The sequence below is a fragment of the Arvicanthis niloticus genome, chromosome 16 (assembly GCF_011762505.2).
Source record: "Arvicanthis niloticus isolate mArvNil1 chromosome 16, mArvNil1.pat.X, whole genome shotgun sequence".
In the NCBI taxonomy this organism is placed as follows: Eukaryota; Metazoa; Chordata; class Mammalia; order Rodentia; family Muridae; genus Arvicanthis; species Arvicanthis niloticus.
The window spans coordinates 25,552,300-25,573,342 of record NC_047673.1 but is presented as its reverse complement, the minus strand read 5'-3'; the positions used below and the strand labels follow the sequence as shown (position 1 = coordinate 25,573,342).

The window sequence follows — 21,043 nt, the reverse complement described above, 5'->3', positions numbered from 1 at the left end:
AGACAGGAAAGGCTTTAGGAAGGATTGAGCCTGCCATATAAATCATTTTCATAAAGCCTAAGGCAGCTAAAAGGAGTAAGAGAGACAACATAAATAAGCCGACAAAAGAGTCTGTCTGGGTCATGAAAGCAAAATTCCCATCAAGCCGAGTCTGCCTGATAGAAGGCATGTGCTGCGGGCTATGGGAAGACTTCAAAGCCTGAGTAAAGTTCGTTGATGGCACAAAAGATAGGGCAATGCAGGTGTACGAGGCTTAGAAATGTCCCAAAGGCACATTTCTTCTCTGTAAGAAAGTATACTGGGAGGTGGAAGATTGCTCACCCAGCCTGGGGCCCTCTCAGCTATGGCTGACAGAAAGGTGGCAGGCCCAGCTGCAGCACTGGCCTAGAGCCTCTCATACCCTGGGAGACAGCCCAGGCTGAAGGTGCAGCAGACTCAGCAGGCAGGTGTGCGTCCTGGCTCCCTCTGGCCCTGGGTTGGCCACACAGCTTAAGCCTGACTGGAACCCATTGGAAGCAGAGAGATGTGTAGTATCCTAGCAACAGTGCTTTAGGATGAAGAAACGGGAGGGCCCATCAAGAGCAGCTGTGGATGACAGAGGATGCCTCCTACCCACACAGTTGCACCTAACGCTGATCTGTTGAGAAAATAATTCATACAAATAACGGACTCTTCAAGCTATATTGGACCTTGCAAACATCGTGTGTGTGTGTGTGTGTGTGTGTGTGTGTGTGTGTGTGTGTCATGTGTGTGTGTGATGTGCCTCTAGAGAATGTTCCCACCCTTTGTGAACGGTTTCAGGTCATAGATAATATAATATTAACTAACCACAGTGTTTTTGCAGATGTAGAACCACATCTGAGAGACATTCAGCCATCTTAGCTCCCAAAGGAGCAAGGATGAATTTTTAGTTCACACAACAACCCTGAATCTTCAAGGAACAGCACCAACAACGAGTGCAGATCCTTACACAGAAGGTAGGGGTAAACAAGGAGACAGCAGTAGATCGAGGAGAACTCTAAGCAGATCTGAGACATAAGCTGCCCAAACAAAGGGAGCCATTGAGCAGAGCCTTGGAGCTAGACCTGCATGTAGCATGTGTTAGAAACAACAACAGTAACAAATGAGACTGGAGAAATGGCTCGGCAGACAAATGTATTTGCCAGCAAGCCTAACTCAGAACCCAAGTCAATCCCCGAGACCCATAGGATGGATGGAGAGAACTGTCCCTGCCAACTGTGCTCCTGTCTCCTCCCATGCATGCACACACACAAAATAAACACAAGTGAATAAAAGTTAAGTTTAAAAAAATGATATGCTAAAGACTCCAAGCAACTGGAATAGGAGAATCGTGGTGAGGAGAAAAGTTGAAGAAACAGAATACAGTAGGCTTTGTCTACTAGGCTAAGAATCTGGGCCTCATACATGGCCAGTGTCATTCACGATGGACAGCCTATGAATTGTCTGTGTCACAATAACCCAGAGTATTGGACAGAGAAGCAGGAGGCTGGTCTGGACCCCAGACGTACTGAAACACAGCTTTGAGAGGAACCTGACAGATAGATACTTCACAAGTTCCCTGAGTGGTTTCCATGCACACTAGAGTTTGAAGCCACCTCTATAGAGCATTCAATGCTCAGGCATTGAAGGCAGTAACCAGTTTTAGATTACAGTAAAACTGAGTCAGAAATGCAACAGCCGACTGGGCCTGTAGATAAGAGGTAAACGGGACAGACTGTAAGGCACAGGTTTGGCCAATATTTGAAGTATTAGAATAAGAAGAGGGTACTGGGCTACAAAGGTAAATGGTTTGTGGTTAGAAGGGTTCTAGAAATTTCTCATCCTTCCTGGAGGAACAGAGAGAATCAATGCACTGGTTGCTGTTGCACCACCATGATCAAGCACCCAACAGAAACAACTTAATGGAAGAAAGTTCTATTTGGCTCAGAGTTTTCAGTTGGTTAGTCTCTGGTCACTTAGCCCCATGTGCCTGGGACTATGTGATAGCAGATATCCTTACAGCTTAGCAGATGGGAAACAAGAGAGGAACAGGAAGGACCAGGAAACAAGCTACTCCGTAAAACCCCTAGTCTTCAGGAACCTACTTTTCCTAGCTAAGTTCTATCTCTTAAAATTCCCCCAAATCCTCTAAAATAACACCAGCAGATGGGACCAAGCAGTCAAACAGTGAACCTGTGGGGAACATGGAATATGTAAACCATAACAAACATTAAACAGGAACACACAATCCAGGGATAGTGTTTCAAGGGAAGCCAAGAAATCTTGGATCTCTTGCTGAATTACATGTGGACAGGTGACTGATGCTATCTTTGAGAGGTAGAAGCTGCCAATGGCTGGTCTGCTTTCTTTATTTGGCCTTAAGAGAACCCACTGCCTACCAGCAAGGTCAACAGACCAAACAATAAAAGAAAAATCAGTATGTTCCCCGCCTTCTGACCTAGGACAAAATAAGTCAAGGTAAAGCTGCTTTGCCCAATAACATTGTTAGTCCTAGGAATTACTGGGCATTTCTATAGGAAAACTAATAAAGAGCAATAAAGCCAGTCTCACTAAAGACAAGCAGGCTAAAAGTCATCACTGGACAATGGGCAGAACAGCCTTTCATTTCCTCTCCCTTCTTCTGGAATCCTCGCCGCTTTTTCCAACCACCCAGCTCTGTACATGTTATTTCATTAGAATATGAATGAGAAGCTCTTTGGGAAAATTTTATGCTGCCATGGCAACAGTCACCATGACAACTGTTAATTAATTGGATACTCATGAAGTGGAGGAGGAAGAAGAAAAAAAAAAAAGCCAACCAGAACGGATACAACTCTAGAGGAAGTCATGGTGTGTAGTAATTATATGAATTTCATTCAGCAAAGGCATGCAGCAGGTCAGAAATGCAAATAGTTCCCCCTCAGCCACCACCTACGCAGAGGCCTGCCCTCGGATCAGACAAATGTGACTGAGTGGTTCCAGTCTTGCCTGTTCAAACTCACACATATGGCTGCTCCCGCATAGGCAGAGACTCCCCAAGATTTAAAAACAAAAACAAAAACAAACCCTCATTTCAATATAGGGAACTAGATAGGTGGCCATGACTAGGCTGTAACCCATAAAAATTATCATCGTCATCCCCACCCCCACCACCCAGGAGCAAATGGAATTGTCGAGGGAGGAGAGCCACACTTGGGTGGGCAGAACCTTTTGCATCGGAAGTATCTTCAGATGCAGGCAGGGGAAGTTTGGCTTGTCACCGACATCCTGAGATGACAGGTTGGCTCCTACACACACAGATGGCTCACAGTTCAAAAAGGACACCAATCAAGGGGTAGCAGAGGAAGGTCTTGAGAGATGGAGAGAAGCCTTTCCAGGCTGCCCTTCTTCACCGAAAGCTGAGTGGGAAGGAACAAGGGACTTGCTGAGGTATTTTTCTGCAATGCTCTCCTACCACATTTGAAGCCCTGGGTTTCACTGGCCTTTAGAAGCTTGTTGTTATCACTGGTTTTAGAGGCCACATAGGCAAGCAGTATATTCCTAGTACACTTACCATGTGTACACGCTGATGCATGGTCTCTGTGGAAGCCATCCCTTTACATGTTTTTCAGAAACTTAGAAACACTTTTGTCCACCTCAGACTAGCTGATATGCTGGCCCTTCACTTGGCTCTGAGTAGGTGTCAGATGAGAAGTGGTCAGAGCTGGATAGCCAAAATCACACTCCATGCAATAAACCGCCATTTTCTGAACCTGTATCCCAGGCAAAGCCATGACATCTCTGTGTGCTCAGATCATCCATCACAACTCTAGTTACTTTTTGGTTGTTTTGAGACAGGGCCTTGTCACCTAGAAACTTTCTATGTAGACCTGTCTATTCTTCAAATAGCTGAGATCCTCTTGCCTCAGTCTCCAGAGTGTTGGGATGCAAGCGTATATCATCACACCTGGCTCAGTGACTTTAGTTCCCGTTTCTGCTTCTGCTTCTGCTTCTCCTTCTCCTTGTCCTTCTCCTTCACCTCAGGCAACTGTTTCTCTGTCTCATAAATGCCCCTAAATGGTGTTCTCACAGGGGTGGATTTGAGATTCTCACTTCCTTGTGGTGGTCACCACGTAAACAGACTCCCCTTCATAAAACTCATCTTTTGAGAGACTGGTTCACTGGGCAGTAGGCAAAAATGGGCACCGCCTTCGACCAACTGATTTCTCTAACTATCCAAATGATAGTCACACTCCCTTGGCGAACTGGGAGTTTGGCTTCTTGCATGTTTTCTCAAAATTTGTTTCACTTGCCTGCCAGTTGTGATTAAAGCAGAGAAAGTATTTGGGAAGTGGTTAGCACAGTTAACCAAGACCTCTCCTGTCTAGCTCTACCAAAAAAAAAAAAAAAAAGAAAAAAAAAAAAAAAAAAAAAAAAAAAAAAGCTTTGCCAAAGGGTACTTCATTCAACAGCTCTGACTTTCATGCCTGCAGACACACTCCAGACTCTGTTGGACTCTGTTGAACCACACCTGCCTCACAAACACTATTTACAGCCTTTGTAAATGAAAGGGATTTGGAAGGATGGCAGTCACAGAAACCCTGAACCTCCAAAGTTAGCTACGGATGGGATGGTGGTGTGTGGCACGTCACCCCCCCCCACCCCCGCACATCCACTTTTGGTCTTGATAGTCTGAAAACTCCACGTCCTTCTTACGACTGTGTAGGTGGACCCAAAGCACATCCAGTAATTTCTTTTATAAATATCATTATTTAGAAAGACTTCATCTCAGAGAGGTGCTGAGGAACTGTCTCTTCAAACAGGCCTTTTACTTCCGCCTTTGAGAACTTAACAATCGGCAAACCTCAATGTGACCTGGTCAACATATACTTTTATATTTGTAATATATATATTTTTTTTTCCAAGAAGAATTTTTTTTTTCTGATTTTATTTTTCAGATCCCCAGTCTACCTATGCCTCCTTCTTGGAGAGACATGTTAAACCAACAGAATACATCCAAATCCCCATCTAAGAAATTCCCTTGTCGATTCAAGGTAACCCATCCCACTTTGCCCTAAAGCTAATATTTCCAATATGAACCTCTAACAAAGCCTACATCTGCTCATCCGAGGGAGGAGGAGCCCTTGTCTTTTATTCAGTCAGCCATTCGAAAAGAGTCAACTTCCCCCTTTTCCCCAGATAGTCAATTACCATTTTTCCTGATAGACCCAAAGACAGAGAGTGGAGGAAGGGAGGGGGAAGAGCATGTCTAAATTAATGATCTGCTTCCAACAACAAGCCATCTGGTCTCTTTCCTGCCATCCTGATGAACACCCAAAGCACCTACAAGAAGAAACGTGCGTATGGAAAAAAAAAAAGATTTCTTCGTGATAATATGCATAATATATGTAGTTTGTTGCTTAAATGATTGACTGTAAAGTCAATTCTGTCTGTGATAGAGGAAACTATAAGCTTCCCCCTTGACCTCTGAAATACTTTAAATTATTGTGAAGATTACCTCATTCTTGTCTGAGAACTCATTAAGGGTTCACCGGACAATTTTCAGAAGAGCAGGTTTTTCTAAGTGGTAAAAAATGGCCTCCTCGATTCAGGAAGAGGGTTGAGCTGGGCTTTGAGTGTGGCTGCAGACTTCCCTGCTCCATCAGCTCATAAACTGACTTCCCCCAAACATTCAGAACCTAGAGGTCAGGTCCACGGAGCAGAAGATTTCAACACCATTTTGAGAGGCCGCCATTTTGAGAGGCTGTCCGGCAGAACCTTCCCTTTCACTAACACCCATGGGATTCGTTCAGACTGAACTGTCTTGGCATGCCAGAATACAGCAGTATCCCCGTGAATCCACAGTGATAAAGAGTGCAGAGCAAGCATGAGTGCCATTTATTACATCCCCTGGTCAGTAAGCTCATACAGGTCAGGGAGAACTGATGCCTTCACTTCCTCCCAGACAAGTACGTCTCTCCACAGAGATAGACATCTATAGAAGGGGAGAGTGTGGGCAGATGGCTTGATTTTCCATTTTAACTACTTTAAAGTGTCTGCAGCACATGCTCAAAAGAGCCAGCAGGTTAAAAGAACCTACTCCCCATGAAATATATCATGCTGAAAAGACATAGAGAAACAGGTTCAGATATACACTCCACATTTTTCAATACAGGCCCTGACCCCACCAACTCCCCCCACCATCACATAAAACACTTAGCCTAATTAAGACTCCAGTGTCCTTTGTCTCTGAAGTAGGTACACTATTTAGGAGATTTATGAGAGTTGGGAATTCAAGGGAGGTCATAAATGCATTTATGTGTGTTATAATATATATTATAAAATACAAATACGGCCATATGTATGTGTGTATACATGCACATACACACAGACTTGCATATATATATAATATATATAATACAAGTCATATATATATATATATATATATGCCCCCTGCGTCTCTCCCTCCCTCCCTCCCTCTCCCTACTTTCCCCCTCCTTTCCTTCCTCCCTCCTTCCTCCCACCCCCTCTCTCCAAATACTACTGGAGGCAGAGAGAGCTCAGAGAATGCAGTGTTCCTCCTGAAACTTCACTCTCCAACCCGATCCCACTCATAGAAACCCCCCCCTTTTTTTTTCTTCTTCTTTTTTTTTTTTTTTTTTGCCTACCACTTTGAACTGGGTGCTATCACCGGCTCTCAGAAGTCATAATGCCTTCAGGAGTGCTACGTGTCAGCATGTTGTGGATTTCTTCTTGGAAATTCTAGTAGGCGATGATCCCTTAAATTCATCCTTCTCTTTCTTCTGAAAGCCTTCATTCTACATAGCACAGCCTTAGAGTATGTACATTATTGTTTTCTTAGCCTGCAGATTTTCAAAAGGCCACCCATCTTCCTCGTATTCTAGAATATGCCCTGCCCTGAAAAGCCTGTTTCTCAATTCTGTCACCTATTCTGCTATAGTAGAGGGTCCAAAGCCTCACCTCTCACTTCTTTCAGGGCCCAACCTACCCCCCTTTCGCCATATCATTTTGTAAGACAACTATCATCTAGCTGCACCCCCAGAAAACTCCTTCAAAACTTGTCAGCATACAACTAACACCTATCTTCATTGTTTGTCAACACTGTGGGGAAATGCCTGACATCAAGAATATAAGGGAAAGGGCTAGAGAGATGGTTCAGTGGTTAAGAACACTGACTTCTTTTCTAGGGAGGGGAAATGGGGAAAGGGGATGGCATCTGAAATTTAAATAAAATATTAAAAAATTAAATAAAATATAAAAAAAACAAAAACAAACAAAAAAACCCAGACTGCTCTTCCAGAGGCCCCAGGTTCAATTCCGAGCACCTCTATAATGGCTCACAACTATCTGAAACTCCAATTCTGGGGCATATGGCATTCTGTTCTGGCCTCCATGGACTATACATGCATGTGGTACACAGACATACATGTAGGGAAAATACCCATAAATAAAAATAAAGGTATAGCTGGGCAGTGGAGGCATACACCTTTAATCCCAGCACTTGGGAGGCAGAGGCAGGCAGATTTCTGAGTTCAAGGCCAGTCTGGTCTACAGGACAGCCAGGGCTACACAAAGAAACCCTGTCTCGAAAAACAAAAAAAACAACAACAACAAAAAAAAAACAAAAAACAAAAATAAAGGTATAAAGTTGTTGACATTAGTCAACATGAAAGGAAAGACTTAATTTGGCTCAATCATTGAGGCTTTAGTTCATGGTAGCGGAGTAGGCAGGACAGATCTGCCCCATCCTGGCAGCAGGAAGCAGAGAGTGCCGTGTTAGTAGATTCCTTCTGCCAACTACCTTCAAAGCTCCTTTACTTCTGATATACAGGGGTCTACTCTGCTGCTATGGGTGTTCCTCAGTCCAACCAGGTTGTCAAGCAAGATTAACTATTGCCTGGCTAACCCGTCCCGCGGGTTCTAGTTATTCGTGGGTATCAAGGGGAATCTCACCTGAAAAGGAACATGGACGAGAGAAAGGACGAGACCAAGGGAATACATACTCGTCAAGGTCTCATTTACTGTGAAAGCAACTCTCAACTTATACAAGAAAATGGGGAGGGAGTTACAATACGAGGAAGAAGAGCAGTCCATATCAAAGTCAGCCATCTGAGGAGACATCCTGATGGGACATCCTTGTGGTCCTTCTCATATTGAAGTCTCATATCTTCTCATACCGAAGATGGATGGACGTCCTGTGGTTTTATCTTGTTCCTGTACTCTGCTGTTCTGATATAAGGAGCAGACAAGCTGCACTTCCTTGTGGAAGCTGCACTTCCTCAAGCTTAGGCAAATCGTGGGAAGATTTCAACTGGTCTCCAGCACCTGGCCATACATGGTGTTATACACCTCTCATTTCAAAGCCTCTCGAATTCAGGGCCAGCCTGAACTACATAGGGAGACTCTGTCTCAACACCCTCCATCTACCTAAGAACAAGATGAACTATCATATACATCCGTTCTCATTTCCTCCTGAGTGGGAAGGTAGATCATCTACTGACTTACTCAGATGTTTGGTAAATTCTCTTCTCATCTGGGAATTTATGTCATAAGCTAAGTCCTGTCTCTCTCCTATCACTGACTTCCTCATTCCATCATATCCATCCCCCTTACCAAGGCCCCACTTCGACTTGAGTTTCCCTTCTGCTGCCCCGTCTCTCCAACACAGACCATCCAAAGGTCTCAAAAGATCTGCCCATCCCTCCTCCCTCCTTCCCTAGTTTTATTCATTGAACTCATTACAATGGCTCAGGCGTACACTTCATGCTGGGGTCTATAGTCACCTAACACTGAAGCTTCTGAGTTAGATTTTAGCATTTCCTGGCTGGAGTTCAGCCCAGTAGTTTGTTCTTTAGTGTTTTCCACATTAAATGCATGGACAGCACATGAGGGAACCAGTTGTAGCGCTCTTTACCAGCCATTAGTATTTCCTGTGCATCTCCATTCGGTCATTTTGGTCACATGTTCTAGAATCACACTGCAGTATCAATTGGCCCTCCTCTAATGATTGGCTGAGTTGGCTAATTCACACTTACTTCCTTATTTCCTCTTAGGTGTCTTCTTTCTGAAGTTTCTATTAAAGACATTTGCTCATTCGTCTGTTGAAGTTCTATCTTTTACAAGGTGTTTGATTTCTCCAAGTACTGTAGATTTGAGTTCTTTACAGAATCTAGATGATTGATAGGTAGATAGATATAAATAGATTTTATAGATAGGTAGATAGATGAAATATGGTTGATAAATTGATACATGATGATGTTAGATAGATAGATGGATAGAAAATAGAATGATAGATGATAAAAAAGATAATAGATGGATAGATAGATAGATAGATAGATAGATAGAAGATAAAAGATAGATATAAGAAAGATAGAAAGATATAAGATAGATAGAAAGAAAGATAGATATTAGATAGATAGATAGATAGATAGTGATTCTCTCCCATTTTTCTCTCTTTCTAATGTCTTTTGATGAACACTTGTCCTAATCTTAATGCAGTATAATCATTTTCTTTTGTTCATTACTTGTCCTTTTTAAGAAGCACTTAAAAAGAAAATCTTTGTCTACTCCAAGGTCATGAAATGGTCAACTGTATTCACAAAGCTTCATTCATTTACCTTTAAAATGAGATTGAGTTAGATCTGAAATCAATTTGTGCCTACAATGGAAGGTAGGATATTAATCCATTGTGAATACCTCTCACCTGGTCCAGTATCTGAAGTTCAATTCATTCTTAATATTGTTAGAATTACTCAATGAGATGGCACAGGAGAGCTAAGGCAAGGAAAAGCAAATTTTGGAGAGCTGTGTTACCATCACACACCTTCCCTGGATATATCCTTCCCCCCCACCCCCTGCCAGTTACTGTTCACCAGCTCCACAGATGGTTTTCTAACAGTTCCTCACCCAGCTCTTCATCTCCAAGCAGATACCAAACCCTCAGAATTTTTTTGTTGGACTATTATAGCAAAAGATGTTACATTTTTGGAAAACTGTAGCTCTTTTGGGATCCGACATGCATTTCTGGAAGCTCAGGAAGCTTCCAAAGATAACAAATCCTTGTGAACCACAAAAAAAACTGACATGAAGCTTCTTTGTAAATAAGCCATTTTTATCAGAAGGTGATGAAGTGTTAGAAACAGAAAAGCAACCTGCCTCTTACTTCCTCAAGTTCCCTGTTAGGATGTGTCACTTAAGAGAATACAATTAGTTCCCAAACAGAGGAGAAATGAGCCAGTCATGTGAGTTAGGCCTCCTTATGTACTAAACCACATTTATTCCCCATATGTCCAAGGAGAGACCATATATTAATTATCTCTAGGACTGGAAGATTGAAAGAAAACATGATAACATTTTAGGCTTGCTCCAGAGACAGTAGAGAGCCTCATCCCAACCTAATGGGAAAAGAGCAGTGGTCAGGTGAGCAACAGGAAAAGTTATGTTCTCAGTGTCCAGAAAGATTTAAGGAAAAACAGTGGGTCCCTGGCCTAAGACAATGGCTTCAGGACCAGAAACATCACTGCAAGTTCTCCGGCTTCTGGCTCTAAGGAAGTGGTATCTCTCACCTCTGGGTAGGTAACCTGGGCCCAGATGACAGGAGTGAGGTAAACGAGCTCTTTTCTCCCTGTTGCCTCTCTGAGAAGTGCAACTTTTATTTTTTTCTAAGCCTACTTTTAAGGATGCTTCTTAAACACTTTAACCTCCCTTCTAGCCCACCACCCACCAGAGGTAGTGGAAAAGAAAGGATACGGGGGAAGTGGACCTGTTTAGAAATGGTTCTTTGGAGCAGATCCCACCTGCATTGTCAGGAAATAGGAAGTTCCATTCACAGGCCAGCATCGGCAGCTCGATCCAGCCTCAAACACTTCACAGATACACCAGCAGTGCAGTTTGATAGTGTCAGGATAGCAGTAGTGGTGGCACAATGTAACAGGACCAGCCAGGCCTCAGCTGAATCAGTACAAGTCAGCAGGATGGACCATGTGAGACACCAGGAATTCTTTGCCTTGTCTCTCAGCAAAGCAAAGAGCAGAGAGATGCCAAACCCAGAAGCTGCACAGCAAGCGAAGCCTCACCAAGCCAAAGCCTCAAGCTCCTCTCCCAGTCTGTTGGGTCCTATCTATACTCCCTCCAAACATCACGTGTCCTCCACGGGTCTTGCCTCACCACCTGTCTTGCAATGCCCAACAGAGTAACTCAGGTAACACAAGACCATGCGTTCCTATAGCTTGATAAATATTTATTAATCACTTATTTGGGGCAGACCTGTCAGTGAGGTGCACATTGTGATATATCAAGTTGCCTCAAGCTTTCCAATAATCACTTCTGAATTCAAGTTGAAACCCAGTCTCTTATTAGCTGCAGAGACCTTTGTCAGATTCTTTATTCCTTCAAGCCTTCCTTTTGTCATCTGTACAGATGAACATCTGGATTAAACGCCTGAACTCCCTCCAGCTCTGAAATTCCATAATGCATTCTCTAAAGACATTTAGTTCCCAAAGGGACCAAAGTTAATCAACCACATCATCCATCACTCCTTTGTCTGAAGTTTTATTTGTCTAATCAGATTCAGACAAATTTTCAACTTCTCTCTGTCTCTGACTCGCAATCCAATAAAACTATATGGATTTGTTTTGTATTCCACTTAATGTTGTTATTCATTCTGGCCATCACCGCCTAATCATTTTCCTGCCTGCAATGTAATCAGTTATTAAAGACCGGTGATGGTGTGGTTTCCAGACTTGTGTCCCCCTTTTCCAAAGTAGATCACTTCTAAGCCGATTAAAACATCTCCAAATTTTAAATATTGTTTTAAAAATACAACAGATTTTCAAGACTCCCCTAAGACCATGCCATGCCAAGAGTTGCAAACTCTTGCAGATAGATATATATATATATATATGTATATATATCATGAATATATGAATATATATACATTATATATATATATATTTGTATATATATATACAAATGAATAATCCTGACCATGGTTTTGAAAGAAGACATGCATGCTCAGTTCTTTGCATGACTGTGTTACTCACTCACAGACTTTGAGGCTCCAGGGCCAATATCTCAAGTTTCTCCCAGGATAGCATTTTGTCTGGGACTAGACTTATCACTAGACAGGAATCAGGGACTGGAGAAATGGCTCAGTTAGTGAAATGCTTTCTGCCCATGCAAGATAACTTGAGTTTGCATCTCCAGCACCCACATAAAGAGCCAGACATGGTGCTGAATGACTGAAACCCCATCACTGAGGAGGTGAAGACAGGACAATCTCATGGCTTCACTGGCCAGCCAGCCTAGCCTAAGTTGGCAAGCTCAAGTTTCAGTGAGTGACCCTATGTCAAAATATAAGATGAGAAGCAATGGAGTAAGTAGCCAGTATCAACTTCCGGCCTCCTCATACACATGCCATACTCACAGACACTTTACTTCATATTTATGGTCCCTTAAAAGGGTCGTGTTTTAAAGCTTTGATTGTTAGAAGATGGACTTTTGGAAAGAAACTGGACATGAGGTTTGATCCTCAGCAGTGGATTAATTCATTTATGGGTTCATAATTTGATGGCAGTATCCGAGGGTAGTAGAAGCCAGGAAGTATGGTTGACCTGGAGGATGTAGGTAACTATGGGCATGCCCATGAAGGAAGATCTCATCCTCGGCCTCTTTCCCTTCTCTCAGCTTCCTGGACACCATGAGGTGAGCAGCCTCCTGATCCACATGCTCCCTGACTACCTCACCACAGCCCAGAAACCATGAAGCTCACTGACAATGGACTGACACTCTGTACGCTGAAATAAATTTCTTCTTCATAAGTTCTCCAAGACCACTCATTACAGTGATGAGAAACCAGGATGATAGCCATCATTGCTACCCATTGAGCCTCCCAAATCCCAGGTACCATCTCAACAACATCTACTCCAAACTCTTGGCTGTACCTATAATTGCCAATAAAGCCAGTCACGTGATTTTTTTTTTTAATTCAAAGGGCTGGAGAGATGGCTCCATGGGGCTGCTCTTCCAGAGCATGCAGGTTCAGTTACCAGCACCCTCATGGTGGTTCACAACATCTGTAACTCCAGTTCCAAGGGATCCAGTGCCCTCTTCTGGCCTTCAAAAGCACCAGATACACAGACGGTGCCCAACATACATACAGGCAAGATACCCATACACATAAAAGTAAATAAGTAAATAAAAATTTTAAAAAAAAATAAATAACAATAGACTTGAAGTAGTGATCTTATTTTGATCACTTCGGTATTCTCTCCAGTACTCCCTACGGGTGTAACATCACCAAAGGCCCAAATGGAGACGATTCTGGGTGCAGGGACTGGGCACACCTACTGTCTCCAGTGACCATCTGATACAGCCCAGAGCTTGAGTGTTGAATATGTGGGCTCTGTCTCTGTTCTTTGTTTTCACTCCTTTGAGATTTTTGTTTTCTCACTTTTCCTATGAATCCTAAAACTCTTAGGTTAAAAACCATACACATACATACATTAGTGCTGTCAGTGTAGTAGACTCTTGAGAGGATGAACTCAGAAAGAGAAAATCCTTCCTACACTCACAGTTTCAGGATTTGGGTCTATGATTTATTGATCTTCTGACTTCTCACCTCATATCAAGAGCACAAGAGAAGAATCTGAGGGTCCCACTGCCTGCTTTGTGGGCACATCCCCATGACCCCTAGGCTCCCCATCATCATCTTTTGAGGTTTGCACAGTCTCCCACTATGACCTCATTAGAAACCAGGCCTTATATTATAAAAGTCAGAGACATTTAAGATGCAAACCATAGCATCATTCCATAATGGAATTAACATCTCCGGAAGACATATCAAATGCTATAACTCCATAGTCACAACATAAATTGAAGCAAAGGCTGCCAAACCCCATTGGGATGAACTGTACCTTATGATCTCAACACTCAAAATCACATCTATTAACCACCTGGATCCTGCCTTCATTGTCCAGCCTCTTCAGCTGAACACCAGGTAAAAGGCTCTGTTTGGTTGGTACAATGGTCTTCCTGCTAACACTGTGTAAGTCAGGCTGGTGACAAAGATTCCTAGGTTTCTAATGAGGTCATACTGGGAGACTATGCAAACCCCAAAAGATAATGGTGGGGAGCCTAGAGGCCATGGGGATGTGCCCACAAAGCAGGCAGTGGGACTCTGATTCTTCTCTTGTGCTCTTGATATGAGGTGAGAAGTCAGAAGATCAATAAATCCCAGAGCAAAATCCTGAAACCGTAATTGTCACTACAGATCTTTGAGCCCATGTTTCCGTTGGGAAGCAAGGCCTCCTTTTTTCTCCCCCAATCCAGATAAAATTGTTCAGCTTATTTCTACACTAGAAGAAAATAATTCAAAAGCAAAGCTTTTTTATTTTCCCCCCACTCTCGCAACGCACACATTCCTTGTCTCCAATCAATGAGAAAAAGTATGAAGCTTTTCCAATATTTTCCATTATACACATGATGAGAATCCTGTTAAGAACACATTCAGAAAAAATCAGAACTGACTTCTCTCACCTTATATCAAATGGTTCCTATTGGGCTGGGAGGATAGCTCAGTAGATAGCTCCAAGCCAAGCAATCTGAGTTCAGTCTCTGGGAGGTCACATGGTAGAAGGCAAAAACCCACTCCTGCACATTGAACTCTGACCTCCACATGCACACTCCATGATACACATATGCTGAAATACATACACATTGGTGGGGGTCTGCCCTAGCCTTTTGGGGTTCAGAACAGAGGTGGAATGCAAAGTTAGATGAAAGCCAAAAGACTGATGATCTCCAGCTTTGTAACTAAGTATACTGGGGGCTAGAAGCTGATGGCTTCTGGGACCTTAACACTCTCTTGCTTATTCTGTGGCTAAAAACTACTGGCTTCTCTTCTCTTTAACTCTGTGCTTAAATAAGCACTGGTGAAACTAACTCTTTGTGCTTAAATAAGCACTGGGGGAATTTAACTCTTTGTGCTTAAATAAGTGCTGGGGAAACTTAACTTTTTGTGCCTGACTAAGCACTAGTTTCTAGCTATTTAACCTGTGCTGTTTAGGAGCCAGGAACTGATTAAAAGGATTTATTGCTAGTTCTCCTTTCTCTGGCCAGTCAGCCAGGAGCTCCTCAAAGGCTCATAGCTCATTAACTCTTTCTGAACCAGAGAGAAAAGAAAGGAAAGGGAAGAAGTCACTCACACAGACAGCACACGTACTGGGTGAAACAGAAAATAGCGTTTTTCTTTATTGCTTTCAGCCCCTTTATAGCTTTTAGACAAAAAGTTCTCTATGTAAGAAAGAATTACCTCATAGCTGAAATGTTACATAAAAGGGAAGTAACAGAAAGATAACAATAACAAGTTGAAAGCGGTGTTTCATTCTGTAAACTCATTAAGTTCAAGGCGACAGTTTTTACATGGCCTTGCCTTATCATAGTGTACACCTGTGGCTTCAACCTTGGACCTGATTGGTTTTTCTTGAACACAAACTTGTCCCAAAAGTATTTCTCTTTTTAGTGTAATTATGAAAGCCCATTGTGTTTTTTATTATGTGGCCTTTATTTACTATTATAAGGAGTGGGCACATTCTATTCTTGATTCTAACTTTATTACATCTTTCTAGCAAAACAACTAAATCTACCTCTTGAAACCTTCTTCCTAAGATTATCTGAATCAAATCAGGAATTCTATAAAATCATTAATTCATCGAAACAGCATTGGTTTATGAAAGCTCATCTTTTTGTTGATCTCCAGGACATCTGCTCACTAGGGTGGGCTATTGCCCAGGAATCCTTAGGGTATGTAATGGTGACAAGAAAAGCAAATCAGCTGCCAAGAAGCAATCCTAGGATGAAGTCTCTTGCCCTGAAGGAGGGCAGGTGAATGCAGGCTCTGAAGAATTGAGAGTGGTTTGAATGGAGTGGACTGTGTGGGTAAGGAGCTGAAGGGTGGCTGGAATTCCTGGAGACTCTGCCCATCCTACGTGCAATCCACTGAACTTCCACTGAACTTTTTCAAACAGCCTTGCCTGATGACTTTAAGGATGAAGAACGCACTTGCTGGGAAGGTTCCTTGTGTTTGCTCCTCAGAAGCTATCCGGTGAATGTGGAGCTAAGGTGGTACCCTGTCCCTCATTCTATTACAGCCCATCGCTCTCCCCATCTGTGTCTATTATCTGTTGCCTGCCATACCACAAGCTCCATGAGGAGAGTGATTGCTTCTTACCATTTTTTTTTTTTTTTTGCTTCTTACCATTTTTTAATGCACCGCACTTGGCACAACACTGTGGGTGGTCAGTAAATGTTGAATTGATTCATTAAATAACTAATGGGGTACCAGATATGAGGATTTACAGACATAGCAAAGGTTGTGGTAGGAGAGCAACAGGAGACCATAAGACCACCATTGTGTAGTGACGGCAATAATACATAAATATATATGTATACATTTATATATTTATATATATATAATTTATATATAATACTCATATATTGTATATTTATATATTATATATAAAATATATGTATAATATGTACATATTACATATACATATATATATAGTGGAGAGAGAGAGAGAGAGAGAGAGAGAGAGAGAGAGAGAGAGAGAGATCCTTTCTGAATTGTTGGACATCCAAATCCTGACCCATATGAGAGCCCAGGTGGAAGACTCCTAGCCAGAGTGCCTTCAGCAGAGCCAATCTTTTGAGAATGATATTTGAGAAACCATTGCAAAGCAAAACATGGGGGGTGGTAAATTACCATCGCAGCTAAGCAAATTGATCATCTGGAATGTGTAGCAGTGTATAAGACTGGATCTAGGGGAGAGGGAAAGGGGAGGGTAGCATGTTTGGCTCAGCTGTCTATAATTTTACACACTTAATGGGATGATAATTTGATGTTCAGTATGTTCATTTTGAAAAGCTTCGCTCATTCGGAGGGGAAAAATGAATAAAACCAAGTCTTTTTTTGGTCCAAATCTGTATGGAAACATCAATATCCTTCCACCAAAGAAACAGGTGGTTAGGAGGGCCAGGAGCCTGGAAGAGACAGCTTCCATCACAAAGACAACCTTCCATCTCTTAGGAGCTAAAAATTCTATTGTTTTACCAGGTATGTTCAACCTGAAGGCACCTGATTTCCTTCATGAAGGCTAGCTATGAAAACTGAAAACCACACTGCTAGATAACAACATGACACAATGTAAAAAGGTTGGACACTTTCCATCTAGTCTTTAACAGTCTCCCAAGAGATTTCATGGAGCCAAGACCCAAGTAAACAATATGGCTGTATACATAAGGGGGATACATTTGAGTATGTGTGTGTTTGCATCTGTGTGTGTGTGTGCATGTGTGTATGTGTATACACGTGTGTATGTATGTGTATGTGTGTGTAAGTGTGTGTGTGTGTGTGTGTGTGTGTTTATCCCACATCCATGTGTCAAGAGATTGGAACTGAGATTTTCTGGCAAGATTTTATGTGGAATATTTTCCACTAGTATCAAATACTAACTGTTCTGGTGACATTCATTTAACTGATGTCTTTATCTCATGCCTTCATTTCTGTCCTCACTTTTGCATCTGAAATTCTAAAGCAACTGAGTTGGTCTTTACATGCGTGTGTACGAGACTCAAGGTAGCTCCTATTTCTACACTTCATAACTACAAAATCTGTAGATGCCAAAGCATGGGCTCTTTATAGGAGGTAAGTAGAAGCAAACAAGTGTCATTAGGCTACATAAAGAGGGGGAAATAACAAAACCAGAGAAATACAAATGCGCTCAGTGAGGAGACCAATGCCTTTGTCCTCAGCACATCAAACACAGGCAGAACCTCCACTGGAGGTGAAGGGCAACACATCAATACTGTCTTCTAAAAATCCAGGATGCAAAATGTATGGTGGTACTTTGACTAGGAATGTATACCCCAGGAGCTTGTCTCCTCAGAATGATGGGTCATTGTGTGCTTGTTGTCATAAACGAAAAAAATAGAAGGTGAAACAATAAGAAGATGAAAATTTTTTAACTATATCTGTGATGTTTCATTTTTTTCATAAAGCCTAATAAAAAAAATATTGACTTTTGATAAAAGCAGATGTCAAAATATATGGAAATTTGTTGTGCTGTTTTTCTGCTTTTATTGTGTATAGCAGTAAGTGAAGTGTTTTGAAAACGGAAAATGACAATGGTGATGGTGATGAAGATACAGATGGTGATGATGATGAAGATGCAAGTGGTGGTGCTGATGCTTATCATAGCTATGATAGCAATGATTATTGTAATGATGATGGTCATAACAATGATTAGATGGTAATGACTGTGATACAGATGACCATGATGATGATGATGACAAAAATTCAAAGCAAGCAACATTCATAACCGGCAGACTCTCATGGGAATTCATAGAAGGGGCTTGTGATCCTGTCTGAGAAGAGCAGGCCTCATGGCCTCTGCACGACACATGGAGGACACACTCTCCCCGGTCTCAGAATTGAAGGCTTTCTTATAAACCTCCAACTAGGAAAGTGAGCAAGACAGACAAGTTGAGCAGCAAGGCAGTCCATTCCAACGGCTGTAGTAAAGGTGCCTGAGAACTGTGTCACTTACAAAGAGTAGACATGCATTTTCTCAACTCTAGAAGTAGAAAGTCCAAGCTGTCCAGCACCCTGCAGATCTGGAGTCTGGAGATGGTTGTTTCTCATGAGTTTTTACACAGTAGGAGTATAATTCTGTGTTCTCCTCTAGCAGAATGACAAGGGGCAGGGTGGGGTTGGGAGAGCTCTAACACATGAATTTGGAGGGAACGAAGACATTCAAGCCAAGCTATCCACAGGCATACATCTTAGTTCTGTTGATCGGAACCCTAGGGAGGTCTCTATGTACATCGGCTTGTCCGCCAACCTCTCCAGTAGGCGCTAGTACAGCTATCAAGTTCCTAGGTCTTAGTGGATTCTAATTCCTTCCTGGGAGTCAGAATCTTTCTGAAAGCACACCACCCCTGTTTACAGCCTGCCTGGTGTGGAGTCCTGCTCATCCCAGAACCTTGACTCATTTGTCACCCAGTTGTTCCTTTTCCTTGTCATTTCTTGAGTCAAGAAGAACTTAGCAATCGAAAATTTCAATTTTACAATACAGAACCCAGAGACTATGTCTAGCAGCTACTCACTCAATCCTGAGCTATACATCTGCTTATCAACTTGAACCTCTAATCCATCTGGGCTTCCTCTCCTCCATCCTCCTTCTCTTCTTCCTACTGTCAAGTTCTCAACTGGTCCATAAGCTAAGCCATAAAAGAAAGAGCATTGTCAGTACCTGGTACAGCATTCATTTGGAGGAGCCATTGTGAGCCAGCACACCCATGGACAGTGGTTCTCCACCTTCTCCAGGGAACAGACTTATAGACTCATCCATTTGCTGTGAAGAGCAACAACTTGATTTCAATGAAGAAGACCAGAGGAAGGCACATATAGATCACCAAGTTAAAATACATCTGCCCTAGTCCCAGCTGCTATGGGGGAACAGGGCAAGCCACACATACACCTGGTCAGAATGTGGATTTTTCAACTAGTAATTACTTCTGGCTTGTTGACAAGCTTTGATCCAGATAGTAACCAAGGCAAAGGGCATCCCTAGCAACCCATCCAGGAAGACATGAGAGCTCAAGCTAAGAGAAAGCCTGGCACCAAGTAAACTGAGAACTTAAACCCTGCTTCCAAAGGCTTTCCCTGTTGCCAAACACAGTTGCTGTACCTATGAAGAACACAGAAACTGTTTGGGGAGCTTAACCACAAGGGATGAGAGAGGGGTTGAGCTCTACTTCAATGCAAACAGTAGACTGCCACTCATATATTCAATATTAAAATGAATTAATCCTTTGGTATATAATGCTGCCGGTTGATTATATCTGGGGTAGTGAGAAACATTTTGAGCTGGAGCTAAATTGAAGGTTAAAATGTTCTTATAAATTGGGTTCTACTCTACTAAGTTCAAGTTGTGGATAAAAAAATAAATAAACTAAGTATATTAATAAATTAAGTACATGCAAGCATGAGGTTGACTGAAGCATTGCTCCTAATCAGACAACTGGAAATCCTACCAAGACTTGTTTTTAAACTTTGTAATTCAGTTTTTTTGCCCAAAAAAGAAATTATATAGGTAAAAATAAAATAAGGGACTAGAAAATGAATTCTGCTCTTTCTAGCCAATATGTAAAGAGTTCTGTGAAACCAATTTGTAAAATTCATTATCCCAAGAGACACAAAAGAAATATCACCAGTAACATATATGAAAAATGGTTACTTTTTATATTAAAAAAGTTGAAAAGAAAACTATACTACAAAATCACATTGTATTGCTATGGTTAATACCCAGTCTGACAAGTGCTCTCTCAAAAGTGATACTCTTAGACATTGGTTTTGATCATTTATAGCAATACAAACCTTTGTGGAAAACAATGTAGCAATCAATGTCAAGGCTTAAAGATACTCATTCTCTTGACTCAGTCTGGGGGTCACTAAAGGAAGTTCTCAAAAGAGGAAAGAAAGCTATGCAAAAGATACTCAGTGCAATTTTTAATAGTAAACACTGGACACGTTTAAAACAAAGGAGAGTTGATTTCCCCATGGGACACCACTCTGAAATAACACGACAACTATAAAATGGTACTCATGAAGACAGATGAGGTGCAAACGTGTTCATGAACTCTGAGAAGAAACCTATGTTGTACAGAACTCCCTCCTAAATGCACTGATTCCACTCACACTCAGCTCGGTTGGAAGGTGGGTGGAAACCAAGGAAAATATAGTCACCTTTTGACAGTTTCATACATGCAAATAGCAGATCGTGGTCATTTTCCATATCCATCATCCCATCTCTTGCTCTGTTCTACTGAAACCCTTCCCAGCAAGTCTCCCTCCGACTCTCATGCTATGGTGTGTGTGTGTGTGTGTGTGTGTGTGTGTGTGTGTGTGTGTGTGTGTGTACACATATGCATGGAGAGTTATTTATTAGAACATGGAACCTAGACACTGCTAAAGAAGACAACA

The 21,043-nt window shown here is 42.0% G+C and overlaps 1 pseudogene across 1 annotated transcript in view; it reads right to left on the bottom strand.

The window, feature by feature from the left end:
* LOC143434678 (elongation factor 2-like) overlaps positions 1-19,566 on the bottom strand; it is a 71,090-nt pseudogene extending 51,524 nt beyond the window's left edge. The window contains exon 1 of the transcript XR_013104368.1: positions 19,311-19,566. The product of XR_013104368.1 is annotated as an elongation factor 2-like (transcript). The remainder of the gene's footprint in view (positions 1-19,310) is intronic.
* Positions 19,567-21,043: the final 1,477 nt, after the last annotated feature.